The sequence below is a fragment of the Amblyraja radiata genome, chromosome 43, assembly GCF_010909765.2.
Source record: "Amblyraja radiata isolate CabotCenter1 chromosome 43, sAmbRad1.1.pri, whole genome shotgun sequence".
NCBI lineage: Eukaryota > Metazoa > Chordata > Chondrichthyes > Rajiformes > Rajidae > Amblyraja > Amblyraja radiata.
This window is the reverse complement of record NC_045998.1, coordinates 10,294,014-10,306,895: the sequence shown is the minus strand read 5'-3', so window position 1 is coordinate 10,306,895 and position 12,882 is coordinate 10,294,014.

Genomic DNA, 12,882 nt, shown 5'->3' with positions numbered 1-12,882 from the left:
TTGAGAATTACGGGACAGAAGTTTAGGGGTAACATGAGGGGGAACTTCTTTACAAAGAGTGGTGCTGGGGTATGAGCTTCCAGTGGAAGTGGTGGAGGCAGGTTCGTTTTATCATTTTAAAATAAATTGGATAGGTATATGGACGGGAAAGGAATGGAGGGCCCTTCGAGCCTGCACTGCCACCATTCAATATTTCATGACTGATCATCCAAACTCAGTATCCTGTAACTGCCTTCTCTCCATACCCCCTGTACCTTTAGCCACAAGGGCCACATCTAACTCCCTCTTAAATATAGCCAATGAACTGGCCTCAACTACCTACTGTGGCAGAGAATTCCACAGATTCACCACTCTCTGTGTGAATTTTTTTTTCTCATCTCAGTCCTAAAAGATTTCCCCTTTATCCTTAAACTGTGACCCCTTGTCCTGGACTTCCCCAACATCGGGAGTAATCTTCCTACATCTAGCCTGTCCAACTCCTTAAGAATGTTGTAAGTTTTTATAAGATTCCCCCTCAATCTTCTAAATTCTAGTGAGTACATGCCGAGTCTATCCAGTCTTTCTTCATATGAAAGTCATGACGTCTCAGGAATCAGTCTGGCGAACCTTCTCTGTACTCCCTCTGTGGCAAGAATGTCTTTCCTGAAAACCCACGCAACTCACGGTGAGAAGGTACACACTCTGTATAGACAGCAACCGTAGTCAGGATCGAACCCGAGTCTCTGTTTCAATGACTGGGAGGCCGGTCCAGAAACACTCAGAGCTAGTCTCATTCATTCCATTTACTTCCTGCTCAGGCAATCAGCTCGCACTGTTTCAGTCCCGGGATAGTTGCTCCAAACATTCACCTTTATGCATCATTCCGAAAAACCACCAGTGTGTCTTTAGCTCAAATATTACTAGACGCTGCTGCTATGGCTACCCCGTTACCCCGTTCATTAACAATTACACAAGTCTTCACTCTATTTTATTGTCTAACAAGCTTCAGACACATTGTGAAGGGATACTTGATTGCATTCTTCAGTTGGTCTCTGACCTTAGACTGAGTCACCACATAAATGAACGTGTTTGTGCTCGAACTCAGAATTATAAGCAATTCCCCGGCTGCATTTGCCAATGACAAGGGAAGAGCCCAGTGTGGGACATAGTGTATGTTGGCAATATCCATATAAATGTTGATCATCACCTCCGTCAGCCACAGGAGGATGAAACTGCCGGACACAATGAAGAGTAAAATGATCGATTTCTTTCGACTCTCCAACTCCGGGTCCTCCTGTTTCTCGCCACTGACGTGAGCGCGGAACTTCCTGCGGGCTCGGCTGGCCACCACGATCGATCTGACCGTCAGGATATTAAGCAACACAATAACGAAAAACGGAAGCAGAGGGGTTAAAATGTTGTGAATCCAAGCGAAAGCAATCCACCCAGGGTGGGAATAATATTCCGACTTTTCCATGCATCCAATGGGCATGGTTGGATAATAAGAATAAAACGCAAAATAGTAGGGGATATTCCGTATGAAACTCACCACATACACTGTTGCTGTCGCCACCCTGGCGATTCTAACCTGGTCTTAAATTCCTGGCAACAAATAGCCACAACGCGATCAAATGTAAAAGCGACAGTTAACCAGACTGACCAGTCCAGGGACACATAGGACATCACTGCTTGTAGGGTGCATGCAATAGTGTGTGTGTACCGATAAATCACAGCGTAAAGGTAAAACATCTGCTACGACGGCCAACAGATCTGCTACCGCCATCGTCACCATACAGTAGCAATGTTACAACATTTTGAGATTTAAAAAATCAAGTCTGCAATTTATCCCATCAGATAACGCATAAAAATAAGTTTAATTTGACACCTAATTCACTTTCATATCTCAAGTATTTAAAAAGTTATGGCCATTTTCATACTGGGAAATGAGCATCTTGTTCCCTATTGATTTTCTATGGACATAACAAAAAAGCTGTGATCGTGAACAGTCAAAAGCCCATAACTTTCTTAAAAATTAAGAGAACTGAATGAAATTTTCAGTTATCATAAATTGAAGCATTCTGAAACAAATATAAAATAATCTTACTTGGATGACCTGAAATTAAAGCATATAATTAGTTAGTTACCTAATACCTATTCTGTATTTTTGATTACTTATTCTGTATTTTTGATTATTCTGTATCTTCTTTTTTTTTAAATTCTATATGCACTACTACTACTGGACTGACGCAAAACTGCATTTCGTTGTACCCATACTTAGTTTTTGTGCAATGAATTAAAGTTGAATTGAATTGAATTGAATTGAATTGTAGCTAATTTCAGACTTCAATTACTAGATCTAAACATCTATCCATTTCTTAATAAATGATTAACATTTTTAAATAGCCTAAATGTCCAAATAATATTCACAAATAATTCACAATAAAACATGATTTTAAATCTCATTTACATTAATGTATAGACCAAATGGAAGGAATTTAGTGTTCAATTGCTGTAAATAAATGCCCATTTAAATCAGCTTTCTAGTGGGATCCTGTGAACGCGCTGGTTTAGAACGTTCACATTGCGGAAGATTTGTGCCCCAAATGCCGAGGAAAAATACTGCGGGATATAATGGGCCCAAAATGAGATACTCGCAATATTAAACTTGTATAAAGGGATCTTTAGAAGCCCTTTTTAATGTCAAAATATACAGCATACCTTCTATTATTTGCTTTATGAGACCCTGCGGTTGCTGGTGGTCGCGGGTTTAGAGATTGATTTTTAAACTACTATAACTATTATACGAGGCCTTTAAAACTAATAATAGCTTTTGCGACGGGGTCTTCAGCGATTTTTCGTTAATAATTAACTAGGCTGAACATCTTCGATTTGAACAGCCTAGAGAAAATCGCGTTTTAAACCCGCCCCCTCTAAACGGCGCCAAAATCGCGCACACCCGCAGCGACAGATTTTCAGCGACGCTTCAGGTAGGCTTTGCAACATACCTACATATAGTGGGTGATGCATCGAGACAGCCCGCACTTTCCCCGTCCGAGAACGACGATCGCCACTAAATTACCTGCGAGGAAATGAACACAGACAGCGTTTGAACCTGGTACACAAAAATGCTTGGAGAAACTCAGCGGGTGCAGCAACATCTATGGAGCGAAGTTGGTGGTGTGAAGTGGATGAAGTCAGTCAGTTTTGTGTGGGTGCAGGAGGTGGCCCCAAAGCAGTCGTCAATGTAACGGAGGTAGAGGTCGGGGATGGGGCCCTGGTACGTATTGAACATGGATTGTTCAACGTACCCGACAAAGAGGCAGGCGTAGCTGGGGCCCATGCGTGTGCCCATAGCTACGCCTTGTGTTTGGAGGAAATGGGAGGAGTCAAACGTAAAGTTGTTGAGGGTGAGGCCCAACTCCGCTAGGCAGAGGAGGGTGTCAGTGGCTGGGTATAGGTTGCTCCTCTGGTCGAGGAAGAACCGGAGGGCTTTGAGGCCATCCTGGTGGGGGATGGAGGTGTAGAGTGACTGGACATCCATGCTGAAGATGAGGGGTTGAGAGCCTAGAGAGTGGAATGCGCGGAGGCGGCGGAGAGTGTCTGAGGTGTCTAGAACATTGGTGGGAAGGGATTTGACCAAGGGGGATAGTATGGAGTCAAGGTATGTCGAGATGAGTTCGGTGGGGCACGAACAAGCAGAGACAATGGGTCTGCCGGGAGAGCCGGGTTTGTGGATTTTGGGGGGAAGGTAAAAATGGGCCGTGCGGGGCTGGAGAAGGATGAGGTTGGAAGCTTGGTCGGGCAGGGCGTGGGAATTGATGAAGTCGGTGATGGTGCTAGATATGGTGGCCTGGTGCTCGTCAGTGGGGTCATGGTCCAAGGGTAAGTAGGAGAAGGTGTCCGAGAGTTGGCGCGTGGCCTCTGCTTTGTAGAGATCGACACGCCAGACTACCACGGCACCTCCCTTGTCGGCTGGTTTGATAACCCAATCTGGGTTGTTTGCGGAGTGATTCAATGGCAGTGCGTTCAGGGGGGGAGAGATTGGAGTGAGCAGGGGAGTGGAGAAGTTGAGGCGGTTGACGTCGCGGCGGCAGTTCTGGATAAGAGTTCCAGAGCCAGGACTTTACGAGAGGGGTTCCACGAGGAGGGGGTGCGTTGGAGACGGGGAAAAGGGTCATCATTGGGGGGCGAGGACTCCTTCCCATGGAAATGCGCAGTGACGCGGAGGCGACGGTAGAAGCCGCTCCAAGTCATGGTGGGCGCGGAACTCATTGAGATGGGGACGGAGGGAGACAAAGGTAAGACCTCTGCTGAGGACAGACCGTTCGGTGTGGGAGAGGGGGAGGTCGGGGGGGATGGTGAAAACCCGGCAGGGATGGGAGTTGGAGCCAGAGGAAGGCAGGTGGGTGGACTGGGGACAGGGCGATGTGTAGGGGGGGGGGGGGGGTTGTGGGTGTTGGAGGGGTGGTGGGTGGTCAGGGGTGGGGGTGGGGGGTGAGAGGGCTGTAATGTGGGTGGGGAAGAGCGGGGGTGACATAGTTGGAGGGGGATGGGGGAGAGTCAGTAGAACAGCCACTTAGGTTAGCAAGGCTGGGCAGACGGGCACTAGGCACACACAAATGTGGCGTTCAGTACCGGGGCTCCACTGGACACGGCTACTCCGTCTCACCCCACACCACGCAACCCCACCTTCAATGGACGGCCGCTGGTTGCACTCACAACCTCGGGGTTTTTCCATCAGTTCTGTGGTAATTAATGGATTGACTCATTTGTTAATTACACATTATCAGTGTGTATTGAGTTTAAGCCAGTTTGCGACTGCAAGTAAGAATGCCGACCGAGCGGCGGTGTTGGGCGAAACGATCGCCAAACCTCCGCTTGGTCTTGCCGATGTAGGTCACCTGACATCTAGAGCAGCGGATGCAATAGATGAGGTTGGAGGGGGTGCAGGTGAACCTCTGCCGCACCTGGAAGGACTGCTCTGGTCCTTGAATGGAGTCGAGGGGGGGAGGTAAAGGGACAGGTGTTGCACCTGGTCATCAGGTACAAGGTGTTCTCAATGTTGGTGGTCATGGTGCAGGCGCGACCCCTACTGCTGTCCTGCGGTATGGCATCCACTCGAGCCACATTCCCACTCACGTTGAGAACCAGAATAGACCACTCAATTACAATTAAAACACAAAGTAGGTGCTAAAATACCTGGAGATGGGTTCAACCAAGAATACACAGCCCACTATCTAAACTGATGATACAAACTGATGCTGTGGGCAATATGCAATAATCAGGTGCCTATATGTTAACAAGCGCTTAAGAAAACCGATCGAGTAGATGCAATGGTTTAATTAAGTGGGCACCTCCCTTCACTGGGTGTCGTCCAGGTAGGCCCACGACACCTCGGGAAGACCTCAACAATCGGTTATATGAGCAGGTAACCCCTTGATACCTGCTCTCACAAGCCATGCTACCACCATCTCCTACACAAAGCAAGGTGTTGATTCATTCACTCTGTTAAATGAGACAACACTCACATACTATCTTCCACTTCGCCCCACCCCATCATTAACACGCATCGCCACATTAGTCAACGTGGCAAGACCCGGGATGCACTTTCACAGAAATGTATTGTGAATGTGGAGTTGTGGAAGTGTTCAATTGTAATGGTTTCTTAAGAAACATATACAATTATAAAAGGACTGGACAAGCTAGATGCAGGAAAACTGTTCCCAATGTTGGGCGAGTCCAGAACCAGGGGCCACACACAGTCTTAGAATAAAGGGGAGGTCATTTAAGACTGAGGTGAGAAAAAACGTTTTCACCCAGAGAGTTGTGAATTTGTGGAATTCCCTGCCACATAGGGCAGTGGAGGCCAAGTCACTGGATGGATTTAAGAGGGGCTAGTGGAGTCAAGGGGAGAAGGCAGGCACGGGTTATTGATAGGGGACGATGATCACAATGAATGGCGGTGCTGGCTCGAAGGGCCGAATGGCCTCCTCCTGCACCCATTTTCTATGTTTCTATGTGTCTAATACGGAATTATTACATTCTTACTTGCAGTCGCAAACTGGCTTAAACTCAATACACACTGATAATGTGTAATTAACAAATGAGTCAATCCATTGATTACCACAGAACTGATGGGAAAACCCCGAGGTTGTGAGTGCAACCAGCGGCCGTCCATTGAAGGTGGGGTTGCGTTGCGTGGTGTGGGGTGAGATGGAGTAGCCGTGTTCAGTGGAGCCCCGGTACTGAACGCCACTTGTGTGTGTGTGTTTGCTTCTGACTCCGTGTATTCCGGGAGAAAATACATGATGGGCCCCGTGTTGTTGACTTCCCCATCCGGAATTACTACACACTTCGAACCCGTCCTAACAAATGTCCGGGTGATATAGGTGGGTTGCACGTAAGGTCACTGGGTCATAGGGCTTGACGCACGGAGCCGCTCAGTCCATCTGGAGGACATCCGTAACTTCCCGTATTTGTTATTAATGCAAGAAACGCGTAATTTCCTACGTGTTAAAAACCGCCAAAATGTTGAATATTTGCGCTGAATAAAATTGTGGAAGTCGGGGTAGGTGTGAGAGACATGTACCCAACTTCAGAATTCCAAAAGTGAAGCGAAATGAAGATAAAGAGAAGCGAGAACTGAAGGGACAACAACAGTGCTTGGCGAACATTGGCTGTGCAGATATCGGAATTGAAAATATTGGGAATTATCGCGTTTGCTCACTGCATTTCATCAACAGTAAGGCATTATTTGTGTTTTTAGATGCCACGGGAATCAAGAAAAAACACAAATAATGCCTTACTTGATAAAATGCAGTGAGCAAACGGCCAATGTTCGCCAAGCACTCTGGCTGTTGTTGTCCCTTCAGCTCTCGCTTCTATCTACCGTCATTTCTCCTCACTTTTGGAATTGTGAAGTAGGCTAAATGTCTCTCACGCTTATCCCGATTTCCATAATTATTTACAGCGCAAAAATTGACAATTTCGGCGGGTTTGAACGGGCCCGCTGCGCTGGAAACAATGGTAAGTGCCTACCTGCAGTACATCGCGTGTACTCCATTTGGAGTAGCATAGCAACAGTACGGGTCATGGGTCGTGACCCGACCGCCGTGAAACCTCCCTGTACAATATACAAAACATCAGCTCGGGAGCCGCGCAGGACCGCGCACTGCGACCCTTTCTGAGCCACTACGAGTGTTTCTTCTCCCCCTGCCATCGGCGACCCTCGTTAGTTTCCCGCAGGCATCAAGCGCCGACTTACTCTAACCGGCATCTACTAACACAGTACAAAATATGCCACTTCGTTAAGCAAAATCAGAGACCTGTTGGTGAGTTGTGTTTGCGTGGCGGATACTTTAGATGGACAACAAACACCAGTCAAAAGTTCACTCTCCTGACCCGAATGAACAGTTACAAAATTCAACCCCTCAACGCTGTTAAATGGCGAGCAGATAAAACGACTTACTGAGCAGTCCGAAGACTGTAATGCTGTGAAAAAAGTAATCCCGGAGTTTGTGAAATATAAGCATCCGCTCAAAGACACTTAGTCCCATCGCTGATGTAGGTGGGACATAAAGATGCCGCCTGTACTGACAATGGTCCCAGGTAGATCGTCGCTGCCGGCAGCTCAAGGTCCCAGCTCGGGTTTATTTATACCTCACGAAATTCTGATGTTGTCAATTACGTGTCTCCCGGCTGCACTTTAATTCGGCACCTTTAAACCAGTTGTGAAATTCTGTTTATCTGCTATTTCTGAAATACCTTTTGAGATTGTCCTGAGATTGTTTTGTACATCTGCCAACACCTGCTCAGCCGGTTTTGTATCTACGTTTTACGTTTTCAACGGGGAACCTCACCATGGAAGGATGCAAGGACGCCAACAATGGTCTTAGAGTCATAGCCCCCCCCCCTCCACAACACAAAGCAAGCTAAAGAACCATAAAACATACATTTAACAAATAGTTTTACAACAACAAAGGGAGAAGGGACAGTCAGATTGGTGTCATCCGTTGGAGATTTGCCCATCTTTGGCCGATATCCCTCTAAACCTTTCCTATCCATGTAACTGTCCAAATGTTTTATAGACTTTAGACTGTAGTGATACAGCGTGGAAACAGGCCCTTTGGTCCACCAACCAGTGGTCACACTAGCACTACCCTACACACTAGGGACAATTTACAATTTTATCAAAGCCAATTCATCTACAAATCTGCACGTCTTTGGCGTGTTGGAGGAAACCAGAGCACCCGGAGAAACCCACGTGGTCACAGGGAGATTGTAGAAAATCCATACAGACTGCACCCATGGACAGGATTGAACCTGAGTCTCTGCAGCTGTAAGACGTACCGCCCTCTTCTTAAATGCTGTTTTAGCACCGACCTGACCCGTTGAGTGTCATAAACATAGAGTCTTAGAATCATGGCACTAGGATTCACGCCCTATGGTCCAACTCACCCATGCTGACTACTATGCCCCATCTAAGTTAGTCCCTATTTCTGTGCACGGCCAAAATCCCTCTAAACATTACCTCTAAACATATAGCATCCACGCACCTGTCCAATTTATTTGAAATGTTGATACTGTACCTGTCCTAACCACATCCCCCTGGCAACTCGTTCCATATACCCACCTTTCCCTGAGTTAATAGGTTGCGCCTCCAGTTCCTACTAAACCTTTCCCCTCTCATCTGAAACCTATTTCCTTATTTACAAGAATATTTACAAGAATAACCCCAGGAATGGGTGTTTTTTTTGGCGAGTCGAGAAAGTCGGGTGAAATAAAATTCTTTATTTTAATTCTATAACTTAAACGAAAATAAGCGATTGCCCGAGTCGGGTTTAAACAGCCAAGATATCGAACAGGGTGGAGCTCGAATGGATGATTTGCCGAAATCCCGCGATCACGTGAGATAGCGAGGGGTTGTCATTCCCCAGGACACCACTAGGTGCCGCTGCAGGACCCTCCCCCAGAACTCGAGTTACGATACCGAGGCCGGATAGAAATATAGAACATAGAAATAGCAGGAGGAGGCCATTCGGCCCTTCGAGCCAGCACCGCCATTCAATGTGATCATGGCTGATCGTCCCCAATCAATAGCCCGCGCCTGCCTTCTCCCCATATCCCTTGACTCCACTAGCCCCTAGAGCTCTATCTAACTCTCTCTTAAATCCATCCAGTAATTTGGCCTCCACTGCCCTCTGTGGCAGGGAATTCCACAAATTCACAACTCTCTGGGTGAAAACGTTTTTTTCTCACCTCAGTCTTAAATGGCCTCCCCTTTATTAGACAATAGACAATAGACAATAGGCAATAGAAAATAGGTGCAGGAGTAGGCCATTCCAGCCATTCAATATGATCATGGCTGATCATCCCCAATCAGTACCCCGTTCCTGCATTCTCTCAATACCCCCTGATCCCTTTAGCCACAAGGGCCACATCTAACTCCCTCTAAAATATAGCCAATGAACTGGCCCTCAACTACCTTCTGTGGCAGAGAATTCCACAGATTCACCACTCTCTGTGTAAAACATGTTTTTCTCATCTCGGTCCTAAAAGACTTCCCCCTTATCCTTAAACTTTGTGACCCCTTATTCTGGAAGGGGACTGGACCGCGTGGAAACAAAGGAAGGGGCGGGCGATACAGAGACAGGGAACAGGAACGGTGCAGGGAAACAGGAGCAACGAGTGAAGGGGGAACAGGCTTCAACAGGTGTCATTGGAACGACCAGCGGACGGACGGCCCCTACACCCGGGGTTGAGCAAACCACCACCGGGCTAGTCGCATTCAGAGGGCAGGCTTTAAGGCGAGCGACACGAGGCCGATCTCCTCTATGCCCCTCCGACATCCAGCAGGAAAGTCCGACGCCGGGGCGCAACAACACAGCACGGATCCTCGTAACATCGGCCCTACTCAGCAGCGGCTAGACCTGGTAGACGACACATCCCCCTAGCAGATGGGAATACAAACGGTAGGATCTTACTGCCGGCGGCGACATACACTTGGGTTTTCCCATGCCGCGCGGTTAGCTGCTTCCGGTTTCCGTTCCCACACTCCAAACAGCTAGAAACATAGAAAAAATAGGCGCAGGAGTTAGGGCCATTTGGCCACTTTGAGCTAGCACCCGCCATTCAATGAGATCATGGCTGATCATCCCCAATTAGATAGATAGATAGATAGATATAATTTAATTGCCACACAACCAAGGTCGGTGGAATTTGGGTTGCCAGCAGCGGTACAGATAATAAGGAACACACCACAATAAAAATGTTACACAAACATCCACCACAGCATTCATCACTGTGGTGGAAGGCAGAGTTTGCCAGTCCTCCTCCATTTTCCCCCCGTGGTCGGGACCTCCACCCTCCACAGCCGTTGCTGCGGGCGTCCAGATGGTAAAGGGACAAAGTCAAAGTCAAGGTGAGTCCAGGATCGGCTCTTCCCAACCAGAGACCGCGGCTTCAGGCTGGTGTAGGCGCAGGCCGGCGGTCAAAGTTTTAAAGTACCTGCCGTGCCGCAGCCGGAAGACACCGCAGTCTGCAGGGCCGGCGTCGAAGCTCCCTCCAGGGAGATGGTAAGTCCATGCCGCTACCCGCGGTAGAAGACGGCCGCGGGCCGGCGGTGGAAGCTTCTTCTTCCCCCGGGTCCCCCAACGCGGGATCCCGGGCTGTAGACGCCGCGCCAGCTGGAGTCTGCAGACTGCGGCTTCAGGCTGCCGGCTTGCCCCGGGCCAGCGTAACGGAGCGCTCCCCTCCAGCGAGCCCCAGCGAGGTCTCATTCCGCTCCGCGCCGAGAGTCCACGCTGCGCCCGCCGCTGAAGCCCGGGCACGTCTCCGGGAAAGTCCGCGCCGATCCTCGATGTTAGGCCACGGGGGAGGCGACCTGAAAAAGTCGCCCTCTCCATGGAGGAGGCGGCCGAAACGGTTTCCCCCTTACCCCCCCCACACAAAACACACTAAGTAACATTAAAACACACTTTTTAAACATACTAAAAAAATAAAAAAAGTTGGAAAAAAACGGACACGCTGCCGACAGGCGCTGCCCCTTCCCGTTCATGCCTTCTCCCCCATATCCCCTGACTCCGCTATCTTTAAGAACCCTATCTAGTCACTCTTGAAAGTATCCAGAGAACCGGCCTCCACTGAGGCAGAGAATTCCACAGACTCACCACTCTCTGGGTGAAAAAGTGTTTCCTCGTCTCCGTTCTAAATGGCTTATTCCTTATTCTTAAACTGTGGCCCCTGGTTCTGGACTCCCCCAACATCGGGAAAATGTTTCCTGCCTCTAGCGTGTCCAAACCCTTAACAATCTTATAGGTTTCAATGAGACGTCCTCTCATCCTTCTAAACTCCAGAGTGTACAAGCCCAGCTGCTCCATTCTCTCAGCATATGACAGTCCCGCCATCCCGGGAATTAACCTTGTGAACCTACGTGCACTCCCTCAATAGCAAGAATGTCCTTCCTCAAATTAGGGGACCAAAACTGCACACAATACTCCAGGTGTGGTCTCACTAGGGCTCTGTACAACTGCAGAAGGACCTCTTTGCTCCTATATTCGATTCCTCTTGTTATAAAGGCCAACATGCCATTCGCTTTCTTCACTGCCTGCTGTACCTGCATGCTTACTTTCATTGAGTGATGAACAAGGACCCCCAGATCCCGTTGTACTTCCCTATTCACAACTTGACACCATTTAGATAGTAATCTGCCTTCCTGTTTTTGCTACCAAAGTGGATAACCTCACATTTATCCGCATTAAACTTCATCTGCCATGCATCTGCCCACTCCCCCAACCTGTCCAAGTCACCCTGCATTCTCATAGCATCCTCCTCACAGATCACACTGCCACCCAGCTTTGTGTCATCTGCAACTTTGCTAATGTTACTTTGAATCCCTTCATCCAAATCATTGATGTATATTGTAAATAGCTAGGGTCCCAGCACCGAGCCTTGCGGTACCACACTAGTCACTGCCTGCCATTCTGAAAAGGAACCATTAATCCCTACTCTTTGTTCACTGTCTGCCAACCACTTCTCTATCCATGACAGTACTCTACCCCCAATACCATGTGCCCTAATGTTGCCCACTAATCTCCTATGTGGGACCTTATCAAATGCTTTCTGAAAGTCAGGCACACTACATCCACTGGCTCTCCCTTGTCCATTTCCTAGTTACATCTTCAAACAATTCAGAAGATTAGTCAAGCATGATTTCCCCTTCGTAAATCCATGCTGACTCGGACCGATCCTATTACTGGTTTCCACATGTTCGGCTATCTCATCTTTTATTATGGACTCCAGCATCTCCCCCACCACCGATGTCAGGCTAACTGGTTTACAATTCCCTGTTTTCTCTCCCCCGCCTTTCTTAAAAAGTGGGATAACATTAGCTACCCTCCAATCCACAGGAACTGATCCTGAGTCTATAGAACATTGGAAAATTATTACCTATGCGTCCACGATTTCTAAAGCCACTTCCTTAGTACCCTGGGATGCAGACCGTCAGACCCTGGGGGTTTATCAGCCTTCAGTCCCATCAGTCTACCCAACACAATTTCCTGCCTAATGTGGATTTCCTTCAGTTCCTCCGTCACCCCAGATCCTCTGGCCACTAGCACATCAGGAAGATTGTTTGTGTCCTCCTTAGTGAAGATAGATCCAAAGTACCTGTTCAACTCATCTGCCATTTCCTTGTTCCCTAATAAATTCACCCTTTTCGGTCTTCAAGGGTCCAACTTTGGTCTTAACTAGTATTTTCCTCTTTACATATCTAAAGAAGTTTTTACTATCCTGCTTTATATTCTTGGCTAGCTTACCTTCGTACCTCATCTTTTCACCCTGTATTGTCTTTTTAGTTATCTTCTGTTGTTCTTTAAACATTACCCAATCCCCTTGCTTCCCGCT